The sequence below is a fragment of the Pinus tabuliformis genome, chromosome 5_1, assembly GCF_031772625.1.
Source record: "Pinus tabuliformis cultivar Carrire ecotype Pingquan chromosome 5_1, CPIR1, whole genome shotgun sequence".
NCBI lineage: Eukaryota > Viridiplantae > Streptophyta > Pinopsida > Pinales > Pinaceae > Pinus > Pinus tabuliformis.
In genome coordinates this window covers 210,104,054-210,120,003 of record NC_142305.1, presented here as the reverse complement: position 1 = coordinate 210,120,003, position 15,950 = coordinate 210,104,054, and positions in this window count along the sequence as shown.

Sequence of the window (15,950 nt, the reverse complement as noted above, 5' to 3'; positions counted from 1 at the left end):
AATTATAACAACTTTAACCTTAAACCTTTAACTAATATTAAAATCATTCCTAACCATGGACCAAAACAATGCACTATACTCCTTAACAATAACTTACATCATCTGTTATGATAAAGGAGTATATTTCCTTAGTTCGAAAACTATGTCAAAATTTTTCTTACTTTTACCTTCCAAGTACCTTTTATGTTAGCATTTAATTGAATGAAAACTTTATAGATAGAAGCCAACATTGGGAAAGGGTAAACGAACAATAACTCAAGTCCCATGGTCCCAACAACAACGAGATTGCTTCAAATCACATGGTCCAAAAATGTTGTTTGGAATGGAATGTAAAATCACCATCCAAAAGTCAAAAGTCCATTAAAGTGAAGTGGAAATTTAATTATTGAATCGGACTACAAGAAAGGCACTAAAATTCCATGAATCTACTAAATACAAGATTGATTAACTTTCCAAGAGTTGGATGACTATCTTATCTTACCTAGGTGCATGATCATTGATCTTTTTTAAATGTGAAAATACATGATTATCTTAGTATTGGGCATCAATTCCTAGTTTTCTCAATCCTTGCAAAGACCAACTATTTTGGAATGCTACAGGGAGATTGAGAATGATTTGATTAAGATACTTTAGTTGTGGAAAATGGTTTTAAGTGATATTAAGATACTAGAGTTATTTTTGTTGGACTGGGAGAGACAACTAAGAGGTGTAGATGGGTTATTGGCTTTGTCTTTTACCTAGTCAACTATTGGTGAAGTTATTGGAGAATTATGTTAGTTATGATGAGTAGTTAGATGTCAAAGTAATGATAACTGTAACGAGATCGTAAGTTATTGGAGAATTATGTTAATGATGGTTAGTGGTGAGATGTGAGAGTAATGATAATTATAAAGTGTGGTTTTTTTTTTTTTTAATAAAAAGCAAAATGTATATTTTGGAGAAATGTATTTAGTATTTTGTTGGTATGTAGGGTAAATCGATTCATCATAATTTTGATAATTTAATAATGGGTATTAAATAAAGTCCATTATTTTCGTATAAACAAATAGATTATGAACTTGAGTTTGTGATATATGGGTTATAATTAATAATATTAAAGTATTCAAATTAATTTATGAAACATGATAACATCTGGTTTGTAATTCGCAATTCTCTCACTCAAATTAATTCATAAAACTTATTATATAATAACATTTAGTTTATAATTCATGACATGTAGTTACTCAAATTAATTTATTAAACTTATTAAAAGATATTTATATTTTTTTTGAAAATTAAATTTATGAAACATGATAACATCTGGTTGTAATTCGCAATTTTCTCACTCAAATTAATTCATAAAACTTATTTAAATTTATTATATAATAACATTTAGTTTATAATTCATTACATGTAATCACTCAAATTAATTTATTAAACTTATATATATATATATATATATATATATATAGAAAATTAATCAGAGATATGAATTAATGAGAGATATGAAGTTTAAATTTTTATGTAATTTTATTTATAGGATAAATATGAAAATTAAATAGAATTTATAAATACATAATATAATATTTTGTAATTCTGTAGTTTTGGTTTTTATATAGTGTAATTAATAAATGAAATGGTTTTTTTAAGAATATTTTTCTCGTTAATTTTAACCAAAATATGACTAAGACTTTTAAAAACTTGAGTTTAAATTGTTTAATATGTAGAATTTGAGTGCTCTAGAGTTTTGTTGGGGTGTTGAATCTATTTATGCATTCAAAAATATATTTTAAACAACAAAAAATCACAAATTTGCTTGAAATTGTATTATCGGATTGCGGTGAAAAAATGTCATTTAATCTATAAGTTAGTCTACACCTTTTGACTTCTACTTTTAAACTACTTTAGCTTAAAATGCTAAATAAATATTTTTAATATAAAACTTTAGTGGAAAATGTGAAAATCCTTCTTGATTGAAATTGAATACAAAATGTATACATATAGTGAAATTAATCTTAAAATTCTTAAAATTCAAGTTGTGAATCTTTGTATGCCCATTACTATTCTAAAGTGCAAAAATATATCCACATTGTTTAAAATGTTATTTCCTATTCACTATTTAATGAGCTTACTTATTACCCATCAACTACCAAGTGGGTTTAATCTATCATTGTGTCCATAATACATTCATTACCCCTTTGTGTAGCACCCTAAATACTCCATATTATCCTTCTTGGGCACATTACATTCCACTATTATTCACTTGTTTCATCCCAAAACCATGAGAAGAAATCATATAATATGACTTGCTAACTAATTTAGCCAATTAACACCATGCATAAGCATCCATCCATCATAGTGAAAATGTGGATATGGGGTCCGACTATGGTATTTACTCCTTGCTCTTGATTCTAGCTAATTATTTTGTTCCATGTCTTTATTGTTCTACTTTGATACCCTTATGCATTTATTTTAGTTGTATATATTCCTCCTTATAGGGTGTCTTTTTGGTTCCATGTTAACACATAGTAATTTTTTTAACACTCACACCCTTGCCATGGTGATTATTGTTTCTTCGAGTGGTGTGGCTGGCAATATACATCAACCTTACTGATTGGTTCTTCTTTCTTTCCTTCTTCAACATGTGTTTACTTTGAGTCAATTTATCTCCTTAGCTTTCCCTTCCTTATAATTCCCTTCCTAGAGTTTTTCTTCATGTATTTATTGACTCTCAAACTTTTCATTTAATGTGTCATAAGGTATTGCAATTAGATACCTTGTAAGGACTTCTTTAAGTTCTCATGTGCGTTATTCTTTCTTAGCAAGAGAAATATCCTCCAATGTAATACTATTTTTCTTATATCAAAGTTTCAAAAACTTCTTTTGCACATTAATATTAATTGTAACAACTAAGTCCATCCAAAGATGTTACGGGAGCATTGTTTAATTTTATGGTTATATAAAGTCAATGTTCTCGATACTTCCCCTTGAGATTCACCCAAAAGTGCTTGGGAGGAGGTTAGAAGGTATAAGTTTGGACTAGTGAAGACCTGTGCCTTGATCTCCCCTTCCACATGACCCTCTACAGACTGTTGTGATACTATTGTGATAGCTTAAGTATACCTGCAACTTAGTCCTTAAAAGCACAAGATTGTAGGAAAAAACCAAGAAGAAAAGGCATAGAAGATCAACTCAATGCATAAGAGAGTATTTTCACAAATAGTTTCTTTGTATTAATGCGTCAAAATCATCTCCTAATCAACAACACTTACTAGAGGAGAGACTAGCCTTTTGTAAAACTTTTCTTAATGGTTAGATAACGACTAGCTAATGGCTAGTTGGACTCTTCCTCTATAATATGTTTTTACTAGTCATCCACATGTTGAAGACTCAATAACTTTTAATTAAAACCAATTCATGAATTTTCCCACTAAGGGGTTGAATTGACTCAAGATTCCTTTGGAGGTCCAACAAGATGTGTGCATATACGGAAACTGGGCATATACGGAAGATGTGCGCATATACGGAAGATGTGGGCATATACAGAAACTGGGCATATACGGAAGATGTGCGCATATACGGAAACTGGGCATATACGGAAGATGTGGGCATATACGGAAGATGTGCGCATATACGGAAACTGGGCATATACGGAAGATGTGGGCATATACGGAAGATGTGCGCATATACGGAAACCGGGCATATACGGAAGATGTGCGCATATACGGAAGATGTGGGCATATACGGAAACTGGGCATATACGGAAGATGTGCACATATACGGAAGATGTGCGCATATACGAAACTGGGCATATACGGAAGATGTGCGCATTTACGAAACCTGGGCATATACAGAAGATGTGCGCATATACGGAAACTGGGCATATACGGAAGATGTGCGCATATACGGAAGATGTGGGCATATACGGAAACTGGGCATATACGGAAGATGTGTGCATATACGGAAGATGTGGGCATATACAGAAACTGGGCATATACGGAAGATGTGCGCATATACGGAAACTGGGCATATACGGAAGATGTGGGCATATACGGAAGATGTGCGCATATACGGAAACTGGGCATATACGGAAGATGTGGGCATATACGGAAGATGTGCGCATATACGGAAACCGGGCATATACGGAAGATGTGCGCATATACGGAAGATGTGGGCATATACGGAAACTGGGCATATACGGAAGATGTGCACATATACGGAAGATGTGCGCATATACGAAACTGGGCATATACGGAAGATGTGCGCATATACGAAACCTGGGCATATACAGAAGATGTGCGCATATACGGAAACTGGGCATATATGGAAGATGTGCGCATATACGGAAGATGTGGGCATATACGGAAACTGGGCATATACGGAAGATGTGCGCATATACGGAAGATGTGGGCATATACAGAAACTGGGCAAATACGGAAGATGTGCGCATATACGGAAACTGGGCATATACGGAAGATGTGGGCATATACGGAAGATGTGCGCATATACAGAAACTGGGCATATACGGAAGATGTGCGCATATACGGAAGATGTAGGCATATACGGAAACTGGGCATATACGGAAGATGTGCGCATGTACGGAAACTGTGCGCATATACGGACACTGGGCATATACGGAAGATGTAGGCATATACGGAAGCCGAGCATATACGGAAGATGTACGCATATACGGAAGATGTGGGCATATACGGAAGATGTGCGCATATACAGAAACTAGGCATATACGGAAGATGTGCGCATATACGGAAGATGTGCGCATATACGGAAGATGTGGGCATATACAGAAACTGGGCATATACGGAAGATGTGCGCATATACGGAAACTGGGCATATACGGAAGATGTGGGCATATACGGAAGATGTGCGCATATACAGAAACTGGGCATATACGGAAGATGTGCGCATATACGGAAGATGTAGGCATATACGGAAACTGGGCATATACGGAAGATGTGCGCATATACGGAAGATGTGGGCATATACGGAAACTGTGCGCATATACGGACACTGGGCATATACGGAAGATGTAGGCATATACGGAAGCCGAGCATATACGGAAGATGTACGCATATACGGAAGATGTGGGCATATACGGAAGATGTGCGCATATACGGAAACTGGGCATATACGGAAGATGTGCGCATATACGGAAGATGTGGGCATATACAGAAACTGGGCATATACGGAAGATGTGCGCATATACGGAAACTGGGCATATACGGAAGATGTGCGCATATACGGAAGATGTGGGCATATACAGAAACTGGGCATATACGGAAGATGTAGGCATATACGGAAACTGGGCATATACGGAAGATGTGCGCATATACGGAAGATGGAAGATGTGCCCATATACGGAAACTGGGCATATACGGAAGATGTGCGCATATACGGAAGATGTGGGCATATACAGAAACTGGGCATATACGGAAGATGTGCGCATATACAGAAACTGGGCATATACGGAAGATGTGGGCATATACGGAAGATGTGCGCATATACGGAACCTGGGCATATACGGAAGATGTGCGCATATACGGAAACTGGGCATATACGGAAGATGTGGGCATATACGGAAGATGTGCGCATATACGGACACTGGGCATATACGGAAGATGTAGGCATATACAAAAACCGGGCATATACGGAAGATGTACGCATATACGGAAGATGTGGGCATATACGGAAGATGTGCGCATATACAGAAACTGGGCATATACGGAAGATGTGGGCATATACAGAAACTGGGCATATACGGAAGATGTGCGCATATACGGAAACTGGGCATATACGGAAGATGTGCGCATATACGAAACCTGGGCATATACGGAAGATGTGCGCAATTATGGAAACTGGGCATATACGGAAGATGTGCGCATATACGGAACCTGGGCATATACGGAAGATGTGCGCATATACGGAAACTGGGCATATACGGAAGATGTGGGCATATACGGAAGATGTGCGCATATACGGACACTGGGCATATACGGAAGATGTGGGCATATACGGAAACCGGGCATATACTGAAGATGTACGCATATACGGAAGATGTGGGCATATACGGAAGATGTGCGCATATACGGACACTGGGCATATACGAAAGATGTAGGCATATACGGAAATCGAACATATACGGAAATTGGGCATATACGGAAGATGTGGGCATATACGGAAGATGTGCGCATATACGGAAGATGTGCGCATATACGGACACTGGGCATATACGGAAGATGTAGGCATATACGGAAACCGGACATATACGGAAACTGGGCATATACGGAAGATGTGGGCATATACGGAAGATGTGCGCATATACGGAAACCAGCACTGAAACCTTATTGTAAACCCTAGTTCAGCGTGCTTGATGCGGAGCTCCTTTGGAAATGACTCCTTTCTACTTATATATATTACACAACCTATTACTAACTTACATTTAATATATCACTTTGTAATATTTTGTGTGTATGTGTGTAATTTATATATTTCTCTCTCACACACACATAGTTTTTTAAGATAACTATACTATAGATTACATTCTAGGCACAATCCTTTAATGTCTCTTATCAAATGTTGTCGTTATAAGGATGAGCCAGGTATTGACGACATATAACATCAATTTGGCAATATTCGTGAATTATAAGATATCGCAGGTGATATGAAATCGATTAAAAATGAATTATTGTACAACATATTCAACCACCTAATCCAATTATATTAAGTGACAATATTCAAATTTGGATTGAAATTAATGTAGTTGACATTAAGCTAGCTAGAAAGATGTGGGTTAGGATTGAGTTTCAATTCATGATGTAAATAATTATATTGTACATATTATTGGGTATAGTTTCATGGCCCATATTCAACATATCCATGGATACTACAAAAATGAATTCAACATTAAAAATCCTAATCATGAACATGATAAAAAGAACTCTAAAATTACTACATTATTAAACTCAATTATGTATAAGTAAGCAATACTACTAATTTATATTTATGAAGTCAGTATAAAGTTGTGTGCTCATCTTGATCTATATTAATAGTTTAAGTTAGTCACTTATAGCGTGCTACTTTAAATTGCTCAAATTTGGTAGTAAATATCTTATAAAAATAATTGTAACTAAATGCTTACAAAATGTGCTAAATGCTTACAAAAGACAATATTCATTAATCACATAAAAATAATTGGTGGTTCAATCACCACATTGGCATAAATTCATGTTGATTGTAATATGTTTTAAAAATCTTAATATATATCCTCATCCTTGATCCACGTTTCTAAATATTGTGACTTTACTCAATCTTGCAAAAGACTTTTCCTTCTATCATGCCATGAAACAAATCCTTAATCCTTAAAAAGATATTTATTTTTAATAAATTCTTTATTCAATTATCTATAATCAATATATAATTTGAATATTTATTTTTTTACATAAACATAAATTCTCCCATTATCTTTTTTAATAGATTCTATATTTAATTATCTATAATCAATATATAATTTAAATATATATATATGTTTTTTACATAAACATAAATGCTCGCCATGGTGAAACTCTAGTGTGAATGTATCCTTTATATAACGATTCCTACCATTATATTTTAAACTTTATATGATTTTAGAGTACTCATATGGTATAGAGCTTCATATATAATAGGCTCAACTTTAAGAACGAGGCCTAACATAATATCTACTTTTAGGTTTGGAAAATTATAAATATATCATTTCAAAACACATAATCAAATTTTGTAAAACTAAATAATATTCAAGTTTTGTTCTTAATAGATCTACCACTGCCATAAATAACTTAATAATTGTGACTAACAATTATGTTTGATAATTTATTATCTTGTAAAGTTGATCTCTTATTTATAAAGTTGATCTCTTATTTATAGATACATACTTTTGAATGGCATGAACTATTTTCTTGTTCCCTCTATAGTTAATAAAATAAAAAGGCCACAAATAATTAATAGTTGTGACTCACATTATGTAACATAATTTATTATTATGTAAAGTTAATATCTTACTTATAAACATATATTTTTGAATAGCATAAATTATTTACATATTTTTTTTTATCTTTAATATAATAAAAATATTCATTACAACAATAAGCTCAACCATGGTGTGGCCCAAACCAATTCCTCTTCGAATGCATCCCAAAAAGATTTATAATAGATAAAATATTTAATATTCAACACAAATTAAAAGTTATTTCATCTCATCTCATTACAATTTCATTCACTTTCCTCTTAATTTTAGTGACTCTTAATTTTTAGTGGCTATTTGAAGTAATCTTAACTTGTTATTCCTAACAAACTTGGTGATTACAACCTAAATTTTGAAATTAATTAAAACTTAAATAAATGAGGTTTGAATTTTAACTTAAACTTTGACATAGAAAATTAACAATCGACTTGATTATCTTTCAACACCCTGATATTAGAAACATTTAACACACTATTCACCATTAAACAATTATTTTTCAATTACATACCAGAAAGTTTTATAATAGATTAAATATTCAATATTCAATCCAAATTAAAAATTATTTCATCTCATCTCATTACAGTTTCAATCACTTTCCCCTTAATTTTAGTGGCTCTTTATTTTTTAGTGGATAAATGAAATAATCCTAGCTTGTTATTACAACCTAATATAACTATTACCAACTTTAAAATTAAAGCTAATATTTACCAACTTTGAAATTAATTAAAACTTAATTACAACCCAATATAATTATTACCAACTTTGAAATTAATTAAAACTTAAATAAATAAGGTTTGAATTTTAACTTAAACCTTGGCATGGAAGATTAACCTTGGCTTTGATCACAAAGAATTTTGGTAAACCTTAAAGAATTGGATAATTTCTAACTTAACTTATAAACTTGATAATTTGTAACTAATAAAAACAAAATCCGTTACAACTATTCATCAAAAAGTAATGTAACATTGATAGAATATAACATCGGATCCACATAAGGATTTAAAATTCAATGGAGATGTTGTCATAAACACAAATATAAATTTATGTATTTTTTATTCAAAATAGGTCCAACTATACATGTTTCTTTTTTTACAAAATAGAACTTCATTTCCAACATAAATAATGGAATCTCATGCCCATCAATGACATAATAGAAAAACAACATCATGATCGATCTACCATATGGGTCTCTAAGTCACCCTCGTCCCATGAGGCACTCCCAGGTGGATTTCCAAATTGATGTCTCTGCAAAAAAGTACAATAATCAATTAGTTGTAAAAATTGAAAGGCATATAATCAATTTCATTAATTCATGTTGATATTTTGATCAAATACTCATTCTCACCGTGAGGATTTGAGGCAATGGAGAAGACAACCCTTCCTGGGTAGATGGCGGAGCACTTGGTGACGGATATAGGCATGGTTCAGGGGCGCTGGATAAAGGCATGGTGGATGTGAAATATGGAAAAGGTAGTGGGTGCGGGCGACGATACACCCCCACCGGTTGTACAATACTGGGAAGCACTTTAGGCTGGGGGATTGACCTAGGGGGGGGAATTGGAATGTTAAGGGTGGACGATTGAAAAAATGAGAATGGTGGATGATTGAAGGGTAGGGGTGAGCATTGGGAAGGTATTACAGAGGTGGTTATAGGCATGGAAGAATTTGTGGAGGAAAGAGGTGGTGGGTGTGGGCGATGATACATCTTAATTGGTTCAACAATAGGGGGGGGCACCCTTGGGGAGGATATTGCGGTGTTAATCGCTGAAGCAGTGTCCCCAATGCTAGATCTTTTTTCGGTAGCATGTTCATCGAATAAACGAATTCGACAACTTGGAATGGCGTGAGATGTGGGTCCCTCAGCTGTAACAATAAAAATAGTTTGTATAGTCATGCAAATGTGTTGAACATGATAATATATCGCATTTAACGTAAAACAATGCATAGCATGACATTTCCATACCAATACTGGGTATAATAGAATCTTGAATTATCTCAGGCGCGTGGTCCATATTTCCTTGTTTTTGAGAAGATGACTCCAATTGTTCATCCATTCTTTTTTTCCTTGCATGAACTCGTCCAACCCTTTCAAATTGTAGTATATCTGTCCCTGACTTTGACTTGCGACCACATCGCCTCTTTTTATTTACTGGACTCAAGAAACTATGTTTTCTCTTGGTAGTGATCTTGGATGGAGTTATAGTATTGAAAAACATTTTGTTGTATTCTTGACATGCTTTGTCTACCAAGTTGTTCAATGCATATGCCTGTTCCAAATTTGTAGGTATTATGGATCTCAATTTCTCAAGAGTTGATGAGTTAACACGTTTTATCTCATCATGTTCAGAGATTGCACTATCTTGTCGTACATTGGTCGATTCAACATTGTATGAGAAATTCTCTAAATTATCAATGCTTGTTTCATTATGATAATTCAGATTGGGAGGAGAATCAAAGCATGGAAAAAGCTCTGTTTGGATTTCTGGGACCAATATGGGTGTTTCATTCAAATCAAATAAAATTCTAGGCCTTTCTGTCGTGGGATCAGTGACACCAGGTGCTACATTTTCACCCAAAATAGTGTTACTCACTAACATCTCAACTTTCAATACATGTTTACAGATATTTCCATTTAGGGCCCAATTGCAATTGCAGAAGTGTAGATTAGAACCCTTATATATGACATTGTACCAAATGTCACGAGTATCCTTATTTTGGCTACGAACCCAGTAGTCATTACTCTTTTCATCAGGCACACAATCTTCATTTGGGATTTTCTTAGCTCTACACTTGGATGAATTCAGTTGTTCCTGTATTTTTCCGGGTCGTACAAAACCAGCTTCTTTTAAACGGTGCATATGATTGTAAAATAATACAACCTTTGTCAACAAAACATAGATTAACCAATCAACCCTTCTGTGGCATGCATTGTTCTTCTCACATAGGTACCTTTCCTTGATATACCGATGGTAAGATTCAATGGCGTTGTTCGTATCTTGGTTTGAATGTGGAAAATTTCTGTATGCTTTTGCCCACATATCTGTAGAAAGAAATTTATTAGTTATATATTAATAAGTATACATATGACATGAAAAATAGAGTCATTATAACCACCAATAAGAAGCTTACATATTTTGTCGTTGGACATCCAAGTATTTCTAAAATATTCCAAAAATCTTTTTTGTTCACTGAATTCTTCAAATAAGCTTTCAACTTTCTTTCGCACAGATTCATCATCTTTACACATGTGCATGATTTCACCTAATCCACGAAAAATGCGTATTTGGTTTTCCCTCCCTTTGACCTTGTTTCCAACATTTTTCAACCATGCACGACGAACATGCCAAACACATAATAATACTTTGCACTTGATCGTAGACCTGCAATAACATAATTTTTAGTGAGATTATACATTAACAATATTTTTTATGCCTCTTGTAAAAATAATAAGCACATCACCTCAATGCTTCAATTTCAGCAGTAGCATCATCCGTGATGAAGGCAAGAACATGCCAATCTGGTCGCTCTTTGTTTCCAATTGCAAGTAAGGCCAACATCCATTTAGAAAGATCAGCTATAGTGTTGCGTGATGATATCACCCAAGCTATTGGAACCCCATTGTGATGTTCGTCGAAAACCATTAAGGTGTACAATTGATACTGCATTACAAAAAATATGCATAATTATATTTATATACGATACATGCATTAATATGAGGTTAAATAAATGAATCGGATTTAGGATAAATATGTACTCACCCCGTACTTATTTGTACTAAAGGTTGAATCCATTGAGATAATATTATTGTGAGAGTATTTCAGCATCATTGAACACATCCACTTTGTTTGTATGCCTATGATAAAAGGGATATTTTCAACAAGATCTTGTTTTTGGTAGAAGAAAAAACTCTCTGGGTTTTCCTTGTACCAGCACTCCACACTCTTTGGATCACTTTGATCTTTAACATACTCTAGCCTTATGATATCATTGTAAATGTTACTTATATCTTTTTTTGTCATGTAGGTATCTCGAGGTATCCCTGTGTATAACTCACCGGATCCATCCTTCACATTAGAGATGAACTTGTCCCATATCATTGTAACATTAAAACCTCTTTTAACGAAATGTTGGACTCTAGATCGCATTTGCCAACTTAAATGTGGTGCATAATTGAATCTCATGGACCTTCCGATTGCATCTGTCCCATGACAAATAACATTGGATTCATCAATATGTCTACATGCAGTATATATTATTACAACATCATCTGGTCTCATCACAAGTCGTCGCACAAAGAAGTGACATTGGCAACCAACTTTAATACTTTCATGTCGATTGCGGGTTGTCTTTGGATCTGATGATGCACTCCTAATTCTCCTTGTCGACTGTGGACCATATGAACACCAATAACTGTACGTAAAAAAATTACTACAAATTAGATATAATATTTATGCATATTGAAAAAATTACACATATCTTGAAAAAGCATATAGAGACTCACACACTGTACTCCAAGAATGTTGAGTAATTGGTGACTTTGATATCCTCTATTTTTTTACTACGATGATTCTTAAGAAGAAATTGGGTGGGTGCACTTTCATTTGATTCCTCTCCACTTATGAAATCATCAAGACGACAATATGGAATAACTGCAACTTGGTCCCCCTCAATCTCTGTCCATGTTAAGTCTTCTGCTGAAAATTGTATCATATCTTCCGGGTCTTCAACTTCCAACTCGTTAATCCTCCCCCACTTATTCATTCTTAAAATACCTATACAAATTGCATTGAAAATAATTTAGCTTGAGTAAATAATATGGTCTTCATCAATGCATAGCGTACTAAGCATGGAAGTCTCATTTTTTAGTAATATTCAGGGGATCTTAGATGACATTGTACGATAACTAAGATCATAATAAATTGGGTCATTAATAAGCTTAAATATCTCTGAAAAATTTAGACTAACCCATGCATGACATATGAATTCTTTCTGGAGGTGGGGCCACCATGTTATTGTCGAGGGGCGACTTGTGATGAGTCGCTGCGCTGGAATTGGTCAAAGGGAACTGCCTAACACTGACACATAAGATGGTGCGTTAATGGGTCCCTTCAAATAGGGATGAAAGGGAGAGACATAAAACCTGTCCCCAACAAACCCCCAATATCAAGAGTAATAAGCTTGAAGATTACCAATGCTAGGGAATTCCAAGGTTAATAACAAATGAACAAAACAAGGCTCTGATACTGGGGTTGACCTTGGGGTACATATTGAGGCTGGGGTTGACCTTGAGGAATGTATTGTACCACTGGTATATACTGTCCTTGAGGTTGCCCCCCAGACGCAATTTGTGTCCTCACCCCGAATTCTACGGGATGTCCTCAACAATTCGGCCACGGAAATAATCTCAGGAGACTGGCCCCGAAGTCTACGCGACTGTCTCGGTAATTCCGCCACAGTTAAAGACTTTTAACTACTGCACACGCAAACAAAGTAAAATCTCAAAGAAAACTGCCTAAAGTCTCTAAAGAACCAAACAAATTTGAAGCACACGCCTAAAGAATCTAGAGCATCAAACCAAGCACAAACAGTAGCCTTCCGGACTGAAAGCGCTAGTTGGAGATGAAACCCAACATCGCCGGATTCAGTACAGAAGTGGCGGGTGGAACAGTTACCCCGGCAACCTGCTTAATGAATAGACCGGCACAAGTTCCTCCACTTTAACCGTCTCGAGTGAAGTGAACCCCCCGGAAAATCCAAGTGAGTCTAGCCGACGTCTGCTCCAGGTACAGTGGGATCTTCCCTCCACCGTCACCTCGGTAGAATCCTAAAGATTATGGTCACTAAGGTTACCAACAGCAACAAGTACACCTGGGGGAACAGTCTACACTCCGACAGCACGCAAGGGCAGAGTATCAAGCTCAATCCCCTTGCCGGCTCCTTGACAATAATCCAAGGTTTACCGACAAGTGACCCCTGGCTCCTCGACAATGGTTAATCCGAGGTTTACCGTTTGTAATACGTGCGTGTCTGGCGTCGTTCCCAACGAGGGAGGATTGATCCCCTCACTGGTTCGGACACGAGCTCGTGCTTCTCCTTTAAGAGGAGCTTTCCCAGAGTATAAATGAAACAACTGGATTTAATCTATCACAAGATAAGCTACTTGTTTGGTTTTGTTGTCTTGGAGAGTTTATTACTCTCCTACTCCAAGACACTAGCCTGATCTATATTGGTGTTTCAGAGCCCTAGTAAATAAAAAGTTACTAAGTTGATTTTACTTTAAGCGTTAATTTTATGGCTTTCTTAAGACAAAAGGTAGTGGAGATGAAACTGGTGGTGTGTAGACTCGACTCTCAACCACTACAAATATGCACCTAAGATGATTTACACTACTTTTCTTTTTCAATGAATCTCCTAGCTAAGAGAGTTGGAAGAATGCAAATTTTATAGAAAACAACTTTCTTAACAAAGACAATCAAAGAAACAATTTTCTTTATCTTTTCAAAACATGCAACTCATGACCACTAATTATTCACGAAATTTCCTTTTTCTTCAAAAGACTAAAAATGCTTAAATAATCTAAGTACAAAGGGTTTTTACACTTGATTCCCATTGTTCAAAGTTTAGAGTAGCTTAGTGTGTGTAGTGAAATGTGTGTGTAAGTGACATAGTGAACATACAAAGTTTGTAGTCATGTGGATATTCGATGATCCTTTTCAAATTCGTCTACTTACAGTAAATTATGTTTGTTCCTTACCTGCAAATAAAATAATGTGTGGTTGATGGGCCACTTACTTCCTTCCTATTACACTATGTGAGCCTAAAAAGGGAGATGAAAAACTTAGTGCTTTCAGAAAGATTTCAGATGCAAGCCCAGGATCGTCTAAAAGACGCAAGGGAAGCAGGGGCTACTCCCTTTCTTTAATAACACCAGTTCCTAGTCCCAATGCTAATGAAGTAAAGATGCTTTGGTTAGTAAAAAATATGAGTGAATTATGGGCCACTTACTCCTTTGCTAATTAAACTATTTGACTTCGGTAAAAGAGCAAAACAAATTGAAAAAATGTGTGGATTATGGCCACTTACTTTTCCCGTTATTAAGCTATGTGTGAAATGTAAAATTTTTAAAGTAAATGCTAAGTAATTGCCCTACTAATACTGATTATTAAAACAATCTGAACTATATGGAACAAAATTGCAGAGGTGAAGGCAATTCACTAAAGGTTGCCAGGCACCCATGAAAGAAAAATTACAATGATTGTTTTTGTTCTTTGTAAACTGTGGGGTTAGGCTCTGCACAAGCGAGCGAATTGTGTGTCAATCTGCAAGAAAATGATAAGTGTTAAGCCAAATTATAGATATTAAGAGTGACAATGATTATAAGCAATATGCATTATCAATGTTCTAAATTTAAACTTATATGATTAAAGAACAACGTATTTTATAAATGATACTATACTAGAAATAATTTGACTAAAATTTACAATCTCATTAAAACAAATTTGTATTGAAGAACTAAAGGCAAAATTTATACCTTTACCATAAATTCAGTTAAATTAAATGACATCTTAAGCAATAACACAAGGCCATGTGCAAGAAAATTAAAGTAGAGTATGAAGAAGTATCAGAGTACTTTGTAAAATAAATGTAGAGATAAAAAACTATACTAATTATATGTTATTAGTCAATCTGAACTGCATTATCTAATATTTTTTCTCAAAACTTTGGAAATGAGTGGATATTTATGGTAGGAATGTAGCTTGAATATGATATAGATTTAATACATTAAATTTTTTATGATACATTCCATTAAATAAATTCAATAATCTAAAAAAATTATGATGCATTCCATTAAATAAACTTAACAAATTAAAATTAAAATTATCTCAGTTTCACACACTGAATAAAAAAATCTTAAAAAAACATATAAAAATAACAGCATTAAACTACATTTCAT